Source organism: Meriones unguiculatus, chromosome 18, assembly GCF_030254825.1.
Source record: "Meriones unguiculatus strain TT.TT164.6M chromosome 18, Bangor_MerUng_6.1, whole genome shotgun sequence".
NCBI classification, from domain to species: domain Eukaryota; kingdom Metazoa; phylum Chordata; class Mammalia; order Rodentia; family Muridae; genus Meriones; species Meriones unguiculatus.
Genome location: NC_083365.1, coordinates 47,747,563 through 47,760,578, shown reverse-complemented (window position 1 = coordinate 47,760,578; position 13,016 = coordinate 47,747,563).

Here is a 13,016-nt window from a genome sequence, read left to right as displayed (position 1 = left end):
TTTTGGTCATCATGTTTTGTCACAGGAACAGAAACTCCGGGACGCCATTCTCCTAACCAAAGCTGCATGAACGTCATCACTGTAGCTTTAAACTCAGCATTACTATTTGGTGGGGCTTGGCAGTTCAGCTTCTCTGCATTTCTGAGAAAGTTTTAGAAGTCGCTCTCCAGTTTGTTCACAAAGTACCAAGCCTTCCAATTGATAAACATATAATTTTTACTTTTACTCAGCAGTATTCATATTCATAGCATCCAGTGTGTATACAGTACCAATTATTCTTTGTTTGTTTGTTTGTTTGTTTTCAAGACAGGGTTTCTCTGTGTAGCTCTGGATGTCTTGGAACTGTCTATAGACTAGGCTGGCCTTGAGCTCATAGAGACCCACTTCTGTTAGTCTCTGCCTCTGCCTCCCAAGAGCTGAGGTTAAAGGCATGAGGTTTAACCTCCCAAGAGCTGAGGTTAAAAAACCACCAAAGACAGGTTTTTTTAAAAAATTATTTTTTTACCTGCATGTCTGTCTGTGTGAAGGTGTCAGAACTCTTGGAACTGGAGTTACAGAGAGTTGTGAGCTGTCACATGAGTGCTGGGAATTGAACCTGGGTCCTCTCCAGGAGCAGCGGGTGCTCTTAGCTGAGGAGCCATGTCTCCAGCCCCCAATACAACTAATTCTTAAGCATTTGATTTTAACAACTCAGTTGCAAATGAAAGTCCTTCTAATTTGTTTTGCTTGTTCATAGAAATGCAGTTGATTTGGAAGTTACCTTTTGAAAACAACACCTTAAGGTTTGCTTTTTAAGTCTAACAGTTTGTTTTAGATCCTTTTGGCGTTCCTGTATACATCATCATGCCATGTGTGGACTGATAGTGGTTTTATGCTTTTCTTTCAAACCATATGCTTTTTCTTCTCTATTGCACCGGCTACAGTCCTTGGCACAATGCAGAACAGGAATACTGATGTAGCTTTGTATTTGCTTAACTCCAGAGAGAGAGAGAGAGCATTTGCTTATTTGAACTTTAAAATTTGTTCTCCAAGGATTTTTCTACACAATTGTGACTAGATGGGAGAAGTTCCTTTTGGTTCCTGTGTGCTGATGAGTGAAAAAGTGCTGAAATTTTGTCTGGTAATGCTTCTCTATCTCTTGAGTTGATTTTGTATTTTTTTTCTCTCCTGCTGGGTTAATGGGGTAAATTGCATTGAAAGTTTGTTAAGACAATCTTTAAAAACCCACTTGATCGGGCTGAAAATATGCTCAGAGCTTAACAGTGCTTGCAGAGGACCTGGGCGAGGTTCTCAGGACCTGCACTGGGAAGCTCTCGGTCACCTGTTACTGACAGTTTCTCTTGGCCTTGGATACTTGCATGCACATAGTGTACATACAGATAAGCACACACACACACACACACACACACACACACACCCCACACGTTTCTTAATCAATTACATTTAGTCGTGCCATGTTAACCTCTTTCTTAGATTTGATTTGGAAATATTTCACATGTGATTTTTCTATTTATATTTATGAGAGATACGGGTCTGTAATTTTCCTTTCTAAAACACGGTAATAAAATGTCATGTTTTATCACAAGGGGTAGCTGGCCTTGCAGAACGAGTTCAGAGTTGTTTCCTCTTTCTCTAGTTTCTGAAAGAATTTCTGCAAGATTAGCACTGAAAACTCCCAGCACAGTTGTCTGGCCTGGAACACTCTGTGCAGGAAGGTTTTAATTTAAAAATACAGGTTGCATTTCACAGTGCACACCACACTGTCACATTTTAACTTCTGTTCATGTGGCAGGTTGTATTTTCAATGAATGTGCTCATTTCACTTAAATTGTTGCAGATTAAACTAGATTACATACAGAAAGGTCTTAGCAGAATCCTGGAGTATGGAGGGCTGGTGTCAGTCACCTGGATCCCACAGTCAGTTAGACTGTGACAGTTTGCTATTTTTATTTATTTTCATTTGTATGTGCATTGGTGTTTTGCCTTCCTGTATGTCTGTGCGAGGATGTCAGATCACTGGAACTGGAGTTGCAGGCAGGTGTGAGATGCCATGTGTGATTGCTGGGAATTGAACCTGGGTCCTCTGAAAGAGCATCTTAACCTCTTAACCTCTGAGCCATCTCTCCAGTCCAAATGGCTTTTTCTTTTAATGACTCCAACTTTCAACTTTCCAGTTTCATTTTGCTTTTATACACAGCTCATGATTCTCACTATCTTCTCATTAAAAATATTTCCCAATTACTGTGGTGTCATTTCTTCTTGAACCCATGTACTATTTAGCAATATGCTGGTTGTTTGCAAGCATTTTGGAGAGCCTGCTGTGACCTTTCCATACAGCTTTTCCATTTCATTCCACTCCACTGAGGGAGCAAGTCTACAGAATTTCAGGCCTTTGAAGTGTTCTTTAGCTACGCTGCTAATAAGGTCTATGCTGGTTGCCAATCTAGTCTGAAAATATATCTATCTATCTATCTATCTATCTATCTATCTATCTATCTATCTATCTCCAAGGAGGTATCCTTTCTGTAGTTATTCAGTATGATGGGGAACGACTGGATACAAATGATTAATCCTGTTATATCATAAGTTAAAAATAGTGCAAATCACCAGGTTCAGTAGCAAATACCTGCTAACCCCAGCACTCAGTAAACTGAGACAAAAAAGATCACCCATTTGGGGATAGCCTTGGCTACCCAGCCATAAATTCAATATTCTTCATTCACTGACCTGGTTGAGGTCAGGGACTGCTGGGTGGAAGGAGGCAGAAATGAAATTCCATTTTCATCACATGGCACCAGGTATCCATCTTGTCAGTACAGTGTAGGGCTGTTGATGCAGACTCTAGATACCCAACTGAAAGGGTCTACCAGGCTTCTCCCTGCAAACCCACCCTAGCCCTCATTTCCTACAGCGCACTTGGGAAGGCATCAGGATGTGCGCTCCACGCCGACAAGCAGGCCCCGCTCCTCCAGAAGTGAAGCTTCTTTCAATTCATTGTGATTATTCTGCATGCGATATTTCTTTCCCTGCAGTTCCTAACTTGTCACATCACTAATTGCATCACTATGGATTCAGGAATATTCGTATCATGCTTCCATTTTAATCCGATAGCTCCTCACTGATTTTATTACTGAATTTTTCCAGCCTTAACCACTTATATATTTCTTTCAGTTGGTTCCTAGTTTCCTTCGATTAATACCTCGACTTGGGAGATTTCTGTTTGTCTTTCAGCTATGAGCTTTTCTGGATGTATCTCTTATATTACCCTCCTCGGTCGTTGACTGGAGAGCCCCGACTCCTGAGTTGGAGTGTAGAGGCCTGTGCTGGGGTATCCGAACTTCCAGTGGGTTAGGTGCAAATAAAGCCATAATAAACTGAAAGTATTACAAGTCCTTTATGTGTGGTGACACATGTCTCTAACCCCAGCACCTGTGGGGTTGAGGCAAGGACATCATCGATGTGAAGATAGATCTGGCTACAAACAGGACCTTGACCTTGCAAAAGAATTTTGAAAAAAAAAAAAAAAAAGATTAAGGGTCTGGGAAGAAAGCTAGTTTGTGTTTGCTGCACAAGTGTGAATGAGGACCTGAGTTCAGATTCCCGGCATCCGTGCACATACAGGCTAGGCGCTGCCTGCCGTTGGCATCTGTTCACGCCCCAGCACTTCTGCAGCACAGGGGACACAGAGATAGATGGATCCTTGAGTTCAGCCAGTCTAGTCAACTGTTAAGCACCAGGTTCTGGGAGAAACCCCATCTCAAAATTAAAAATTAAAAAATAAAAAAAGTGTAGAGAGAGACTGAGGAACACACTTGGTGCAAGCCTCTGGCCTCAACATGTGCGTTTACACACAAACAAGTGTGCGTGCACACACAAACACACATCAAAATAAACACAATAGATACATGTAAGGGCCTGCTGTGGAGCTACTCCCCTGTAACCGCAGTACACAGGAGGTAGAGGCAGGAGGACTGAGAGTTTGAGGACAGCCCGGGCTACAGAGTCAAGGCAAGGACGACTCAGCGAGTCCACCTAGCTCCTCGTTCCCACGGTCACGTGGCTGAGAGCAGCAGGGCTCGCTGCCGTCCTGAGTGTCCCGCTTCTGCGGGTGAAGTCCCAAACTCCCCTCTGCGTGGGATTTCCACGGAAACCCCTCCGCTCTGGCGACATTTTAGTACCAGGAGCTCCTGAGTCAGACCGTCATCTGTAACAGTGTGGGAGGGCCGGCCCACACGGGAGGACAGGCTGGGTGTCTCTCCGCACGACCCCAGGGTGAGGGCCCTGAGCTCCATGCCAGCGGCTTCCTGCACGCCCTGAACGTTGTCCTGACCTCATTGCTCAGCCTCAAAGACTGTGCGATTGTTTGTCTGAGTGTTTCTCTGACCGGTGCGCTATTTAAAGCAACGTTGTTTGGTTTCCAAATGTCTGTGGAGCTTTGTAGCTTTCTTACTGTTATTGACAAACAAAAAATATTTTGTTTTCTGAAAAACTTTAAAAAAAATAACTTCAAGAGAAGGAAGCATATAATATAGCACAATATACAGACTATCAATGTGGAATATTTAAAAATACCTTCGGTAATTATTTAGGCAGATAAAAAATAAATATATTTATATAAATAATAGATAATTTTAGAATAGATCAATGTTAGAATTTTAAACAATTCTAAAATTGGACATTCTACGCCGATATATTAGCTTTTTCTTTTAAATTAATGATACATTTAAATTTTAAGCTTCTGATTATTCACTAGTAGCAGATAAGGCAATTCAATTTAAATTATTACTGACAGAAAACACAGTTTGTAATATTTCATTACCAAAACTTAAGGATACCAGAGAAGGGTAAGAATGCTCTATAGGCAGGATGATGGTGGAGCGTGCTTTTAATTCCAGCACTCGGGAGGCAGAGGCAGGTGGATCTCTGTGAGCTTCAGGCCAGCCTGGTCTACAGAGTACCGGGACAGCCAGGCTTACACGGAGAAACCCGTCTCATAGAGAAGAATGTTCTTATGTCCACATGGATAGTAACCTAGCGCGGTCATACGGTGTAATAGTCTGTGAGTGACAACTGGATATGTACTGTGCCGTTCAGATCTCGACTGCGTTTTAGCTCCTCTTTGGTCCGTTCCATCATTTCTGAGAAGGTGGTCGTAACGGTCGGCATTAACCGTCAACTTGAAAAAAAAAAAATCTAGACTCACGCGGAAGATGGCCGTCTGTGAAGGACAATCCTGGCCGCCTCGGTGGAGGTGGGAAGACCCATCCACTGTTGGTGGCGCCATCTCCTGGCTCCTGGAGAAAGAACAGCTGGACAGGAACATGCTTGCATCACTTTCTGCGCCCCGACTTCAGATGTTGTGTGACCAGCTGGCCCGAACCCCTCTTGTCTTGATTTCCCACTGTGATGTACCTTGAACCGTGAGCCAAAGCTAACCTTTTCTCCTATAAGTTGCTTCTGTCAGGCCATTTTATCACAGCAAAAGAAAGAAACAAACAAATACAGCAGTATTATAGCTTTTGTCCATGTCTCTTTTTAGATTTATCAGGTTTATTCTCATGTAATCAAAGCTGCAGGGGGAAACACACACACATAATCGTTGTGCTTTTTGATAAATTGGTCTTCACAGTATGCACTTCATTAGCAGCTACCGCCTGGTTTGAAATGATTGAAGCTGACACTAACATCACCATTTCATCTTTCTAATGTTGGAGTGGGAAAACTTTGTCTTCAGGCTCTAAGTACCTTGAAGATTGGCCCTGGTAGGCAGCACAGAGTCAGTTCTTACTCCTTTATGCAACCTGATAAGCCTCATTTTTTTTAAACTGGAGTGTTTAATCCATTTCCATTAAATATAATTGCTGGTATATTTGAATGTACTTCCCCCAGCTTTCCCACCTGCATTCTGTTTACTCACACAACTTTCGTTCCACTGTTACTCCTTCGCTGTCTTCTTCTGAGTTAAACTTTTAAAAAAATTATTCTTTTCTTCTGACTTTTTTGGTCAATCTATGGGCATCATTTTGTAGTATTTGTTGTAAGAGTACTTATTTACACCCGTAGGTTATCATTCCTGTCATTTTATGTCAAACTTTGCAACAATCTCCCTGCTCTTTGCATTTCTTTCAATCATATGCCTTGTAAACTCTATAATATCAGGTTATAGTTTATGCTTCTCACAATTATGTATCTGTTAAGTAAAGAGAATAAAAATTAGACTTTAATAGCTACTTACACATTTGCTATTTTTAGTATTCTTCATTTCTTCTTGTGAGTTTGAATTTTCTTCTGATCTAAATTTCCCCTTCAGACTTGAAAGATTTCTTTTTTATTTCTTTCATTCTTTCAGAAATTTTTTAGCTTTATGTTTTTTCAATTTATGTTTTTGTGTATTGTGTTTTTCCTGCATGCATGTTAAAGCACCACATGCATGCGGAGGCCAGAAGAAGGCAGCAGATCCTCTGGAAACGGTCTTTGAGCTGCTATGTGGGTGCTTGGAAATGAACTCAGGTCCTCTGGAAAAGCACCCAGTGTTCTTAACTGTTGAGCCATCTGTTTAGGGCCATTATTTTTTTCTTTTTGTACAACAGATCTACTGGCAACGAACCACCTCAGTTATCATTAACTTGAAATGTCTTTGTTTCTCCATGTTTGAAGTCTGTTCATTGTCTCTGCTGGGAATTCCCCAGCTGTCTATATGAAACTCCCATGTGGCCCCTGCTGGAGACATTCATGCCTCTGTTGTTCATCTGCATTTTTCCTGGCTGCTTTTAAAGATTTTCCTCCTTATCGTGTTCCTAGGTGTACACTTTTCCTTTGTAGTATACGCTTTGGCATTCGGGGAATGTGTTGAGTGTACATATTATTTTTTAACCATTTTTTGAAAATCTTTTTTTTTCTCTGGTATTCATTTTCTCTTTTCTCCAACTTTAGTCTGTATGTTAGGCCAAGCGATCCTGTCCCACACATGTTTGAGCAGCTGTTCCGTTTATCCCCACTCTCCCTCCGATGGTCCCTCACGTTCCAAGCTTCAAGCTCACCTTTTCTTTTCCTCAGACTCTGTCTGCTGCAGTGCACAGCTGAGAGTCTTTTTGTTTTATACAGTGCACTAGTCTAGATTTTTTTATCATTCTTTACAGTTCTCATTTTCTGTCGTTTTTGTTCGTTCGTTGTGAACACTTTCCTCTAAGTCTTTGAGGGCATGTGCAATATCTTCTGTGAGCTTTGTGAGGATGCTAAGGTCTTTGTCACACAGTCTGGTTGCTCTGTCATTATTTTCTCTGGCCTCTTCCGGTGCAGTGTTGACATTTGTTGTAGCAATCAATGAGTTCAGCCTACTCCATCCAAGAGTTGTCTCCTCTTGATGGGCAGCCATCAAAATCTTCCTTCATCTTTCCCTCTCCTGTTCTTGATGCTCACTAGCTGTCTTGGCCTCTCTGAGGGCAGCCATGAATTTTGTAGTTTAGATTCTATTTTGTGGTTTCATCCCTTCTGAAATTTTTCCTTGTGGTCTCTTTGCTCCGCTCTCCATGTTCCATGTGGTGGTTCCTAGAATGTTTTCCCTCCCCGCTCTGCACAGGACAGGCACCTGTGTCAAGCAAAGCACCAACAATGTGCTTCTCAAATGGTTCCATTCCCTTGCTCCTCTGCTCATACCACTCCACTTTCTGACTTTTTGGTTACTTTCTTTTTTTCCCTCTAGTGTCTTCAAATAGTATGAAAATAATTATGTTCAGAGTGTGTGATTATTATTTACCTAGAGGAAAGTTTAACTCAATTAAATCGGTTTGCTGTTACTGGACCTGGAGCCAAATCAGAGCACACTAGCAGCTCTTGTTCATAACCAATCTGCATTAGTACCCTACAGGTCCCCTACACTCTCATTATTTAACTGAATGCTGTGCCAGAAATGCAGCTCCCACCTAGAAATGTGCATCCCAGCTGCCCAGAAGGCTGAAGTGGGAGGATCTCACATCCAAGGCCTGTGTGAACTGCAGAATGCTTTCACGGCAATCCTGGGAAACCCAGTGAGAGCCTATCTCAGAATATAAAACACTGGGTTGGCAAGATGGCTCCGTGGGTAAAGGTGCTTGTGACTAAGCAGGATGCTCTGCATTTGATTCCATGGATCTACATGGTGGAGAAAGTTGATTCCTGTAAATTGATCTCTAATCTCCACACAAGTTCACCAGCACACACACACACACACACACACACACACACACACACACACACACACACACACACACGCACACGCACTGGCATTCACACATCCGTGCACACATGCAAAAGAATGGATGAACAAATACATAGAAGACAGCTATGCGAACCACTTGTTTGAATGCTTTACTGCCCCCTGCTGGGCAAAGGGGACAACATTACAACTATGGGAAGAGCAGACCCCCAAACCCAGGGTACCTGGGTAAGGAAGCTACGGCTGTGTCCAGGGCACATCCTCCGGGCATGGTGGCCAACAGACCAGGGGGCAGCTGGTCAGATGCTTGGGGCATGGATATGTGTAGCTTTGGGGGTCTTTTGCAACCTAGTCTCTCTGAGGATGGTTACAAGGATTGATGTAACATCCTGTTTAGGTCCTACATGATGGTGTACCCCTTTAAACCTAGGACGACTGAGGCAGAGTCAGGTGAGTCAGGTGTACCTCTATGGGTTCAAGGTCAACCTGGTCTGAATAGAGAGTTCCAGGTTATCCAGAACTACATACTGAAATTCTGTCTCAAAAAAAAAAAAAAAAAAAAAAAAAAAAATCACACTTGGTTTTTTAACATTTAACACTAAATGACCTGTCCACTTTCTAACTTTTTTACCTTTTCCAGTTTCCAGGCAGTTCTATTTGGGTCTGTATTGTCATCGGGACTTAGTGAAGTTCATTTTGCTAAGGCTGTGAGCACAAGTTTAACTCTTTAATGCTGCTGCATTTCCAGTCTGACCACAGAAAACTTAATCCTCCTTAGAAACCAAATTAAAGATCCCTCTCAAAATGCATCGAGAACCCTTTGTCATCTTGGGTGTGGCCCTACCACAAGTCTGCAGGAAAGATGGAGCCACGGATGAACCCACTTTCCCAGAGCACCAGCGTAGTGAGTAGTAGGGACTCAGAGAGCTATTTTAAGTCTTTCACAAAGCAGCAGGGCATTAGAGTAGAAGGCAGGGAGCAGACAAAGCAGGACCTGGCTCTATTTTTGAGACAAAATCAAGACTTCAAAGGAACCCCACACCTGTAGCAGCTGCTTCCGGCTGGTGGCCTGCGGCAGACATGCTCATCTCCCCTTGGTGCTAGCAGGTGCCTTGGGAGGGAGGGAGGGAGGAAGCATTGTGGGGAAGGTCTTTACTCACAGCAGGCAGGCTCATGGCCTGGGGTATCCAAAACAGCCACTGGGGTGGACCTGCTGTACCCAGGCCCCTTCATGCCCTGTGCAAACATACGTATCCTCTCGTGTGTAGGAACCCACAGCAAGGATGCGACCTTCCCAGATTCCAGCCCCTGGCATGAACACAAAGCTGAACAAGGGGACCAAGGCCCCACAGGAGGCGTGAACTAAGAGCAAGAGAAGTGTGCTGGCTCCTCCATCTTTTCTTCACAGAGCAGTGGGTGTGCTCAAGAGTGACTGGAAAGATGGAACTCCAGATGCTCCTGAGAGAAACCGAATGAAAATAGCCCAGGCTAGTGCCCACAAACAAGTCCTGGTTCAGAGTATCCTCAAGGTGCTGGATCATGGGAGATAAGAGGGTCCCATGTAAGAGGTCAGGGGAGCCAGGGCAGTGAGGAAAACTGAGAGGGCACATGAGTGGAGAGCACTTACAGGACATGGGGGCGTGGAGTAATCACAGTGTTTGAGGGCATGGGGGAGCACTCATGGGACTTGGGGACAGTGAGCGGGCATTCTAAATATACCAGGGAAGCGGGAAGCATACAGAACCCTGGAGCAACAAGGAGCACCCATGGAAGACGGAGACTATAGAGGAACTGAACCTGTGAGCACGCAGCTTCAGCCTTTATGACTGCCTCTGATACTACCATTCCTCTGCCTAGCTAGGACAACCACAGGGCTGGAGGAAACTGGATCCAGGTTCCCTGAAGGATGGCCCTTCTAGACGAGCAGGGATGGCCTAGCCTGCCATCTAGAATGTGTGACACATTCTAACATTTTAATGACTAGAAAAACCGTGCCAGCTGAAAAGGAGTTGCATATCTGCCCCAGTCAAGCAATATCCAAACTCAAACCTAACTTTTATTTACTGAGCAGCTATTAGGAGCCAGGAACTGTGCCAAGAGCCTCTACACGAGGGTAGTTTGCATACAGTCCATGGCTGCTATTAAGATCATAGAGGACTGATACTAAACAGAGCTAGACAGCCAGTTGGCAAGCCTGACAGATTCAGCACCCCACCCTACCCACCCATCAGCTGCAAATGGATATGTCCTAAAGGGCAGACACCTGCTGCAGCCTCCCCGTTGTCTCTTGTCTGTAAGCATGGGTCAGACTTCCTTTTCACAGTACTGTGCACAGAACCTTAGGTCTCCGTGTTGGCATACCCATTGGGGTCTTAAAGAGCAGTTTTGTCTGTAGCAAGCTTTTCTGTACGTCTAAAAATAGACGGGATTCTCTCAGCTAAAACCATCCTCCTTTGCCCTCAGGCTAGCACCTGTTCAAGGTCATGCAGATGAGACAGTGGTGGCGAGCCCCAAACCCGGGAGCACCGGAAACTGCTATCAGATGACTCTGGCATCTCCTGGGCTAGTGTATCCATCCTTTTCAGATATGCGCCTCTGTGTGCAGTCCCACCATTGTGATATTTAGACACCGCACCATCACCAGAGGCTTCTGAGACCCTGTGCCCCAGGAGAGCGCTTAGCTGGCTGAGGATCTCCAGTGGGGAATGGCTGCCTGAAAGTGACACACAGGGGGAGCTAGAGACCTATCAGTCTGCGGACACAGCCAAACTTGGCAGACTGCAGCTGGGCTGCAGTGACCGTGAGGCCTACGGGACACAGATACCTTCTCCAGTTTGTGCAATTCAAGATGAGGGCACCCAGTTCCAGGAAACCCTCAAGAGAGCTTGGAAGGGCCTGAGGAAGTGTACGACTCCAAGTACATTTGACTTCCCAGGACCCCAGGCCTTCTAACATCCAAAGGAGACTGTGGACTCAAGGAAGAGGCTTCAATCAAATTCTCCCTGAGCCCTCTGTGTATCAGAATAAAGGAATTCTGGGGAAAGACACAGGTTTCTCCTCCCTTCAACTCTACACCAAGCTTGTCTTTCCCAGGGTCAGGGGCGAGACCAGAGACGGGGTCCTTGTCCTGACAATTCTCAATGTGATCCCTAGATGGCAGGCTAGGCCATCCCTGCTCGTCTAGAAGGGCCATCCTTCAGGGAACCTGGATCCAGTTTCCTCCAGCCCTGTGGTTGTCCTAGCTAGGCAGAGGAATGGTAATATCAGAGGCAGTCATAAAGGCTGAAGCTGTGTGCTCACAGGTCACAAATGCCAAGCAAGCACAGTTCCCACCCCCAGAGGCCTAGTCTCAGGATAAGAGCCCCTCTCTTTCCCTGAAAAATAAGGCCTGCTTTAGTTGGGCCCTGAGATTGTTGTAGTAGCCAGGGCTGGGTAGCCTCAGGAGGTCATGGGACACTGTGGTCTGGCTAATACATCAGATCCTAATCACTGGTGTGTCAGGGCCTTCGGATGGCTTAGATGATAAGCACAGAGGCCTGAAATGAATGTTTCTTAATCTTGAACAGGCCCAGAGAGAAACTCCCCATCATAGATGCAAGAAGTCCCCATGCAAGAATTAGGAAGGGGGGGTCTGTCCAGATATCAGAACCTGGCACCCTGACTTTGGTTTTCCAGCCAAAGTAATGGGTATAAATGCTCATCTGTAAGCTTCCCCTTGAGCTCCACTGTAGCTCCATGTTTTGAGGTGACATGGGACATCTGACCATGATGGATGAGGATACAGGTGAGGAGCCAGGTCTGAGATTTTCCTGGAGGAGGGCTGCCTAGAAAGTGGCTTAGTCCTCATGTTCCCAAGGGTCCATCCAGAATCTGGTCTGAGTCAGCCTCAGTACTGGGACAATAACCCTGTCCCATGAGTATCTTTGGCCACATCTTTTCTCTTCTTTACTCTGTGGCCCTAGGTATCTGGTCCAGCTGTGGTGTCCTTTCTTTTTAGTATTCCTTCTTTTCTGAGCTTTGTTTATTTTCTTCCCTGAGCTGAAGTCTTGGGTAAGAGGTAGATTGGAGCTAATCTGTAATATTTGAGCCTCGGTTTACTTGCCTGTAAAATGGAGAGGGCTCTGTCTCCTTGAAAGGTCAGAGGACATAATGGAGTGTCCGCACTTTCGAAGTGAAACCATGAGTGGTGGAGGGACACAGATCTTGCCCTGTGTGATTGATGTGTCCTAGGTCACACAGAGGAGCCTGGGCCTAAACCCAGCTCTGTCTGCTTCTTGGACATGTCTCCCATGTCCATGCCATCCTACAACAGAATGGCTCCCATGCCCTGCTGCCTTGGACCTGGCTCGGTCCAGGGCCCAGAAGGCAAGGCTCAGGTGTAAACTTCTTGGTTCTGGATGATACAAAGAGGAGTAAGCTCTCATGGAGTCCCAGGCCCTCTGCTGTAAAAGCCAGCCAGCTTACCGGCTCTGTGGCTGTATTTGAAAGCGCTAGATGACCTCAGGGTAACCACGGCCATCTCTCTGAAATGGTTTTGCACCAGGCTCTGAGCTAAAGCCCTTCATGCAGATCTCATACCTCACAAAACCAGTCATAACTCATGGTAATGGGCTACTTTTTGAGTGTTTATAACTCTCAGTAAGTGACAGGATGGAGGGGCCTTTGGGAATCCCACTGGGATACCTAAAGTCTGTATGTGCTCACTGCTTTCTAGAAAATTCTTTTGTAGATTCTTAATGATTCCTGGATTTTTTTTTTATAACATCTACAATGAGCTGGAAGTTTGGCACTCCTGTAATTACAGCACTCAGGGTGTGAAGGC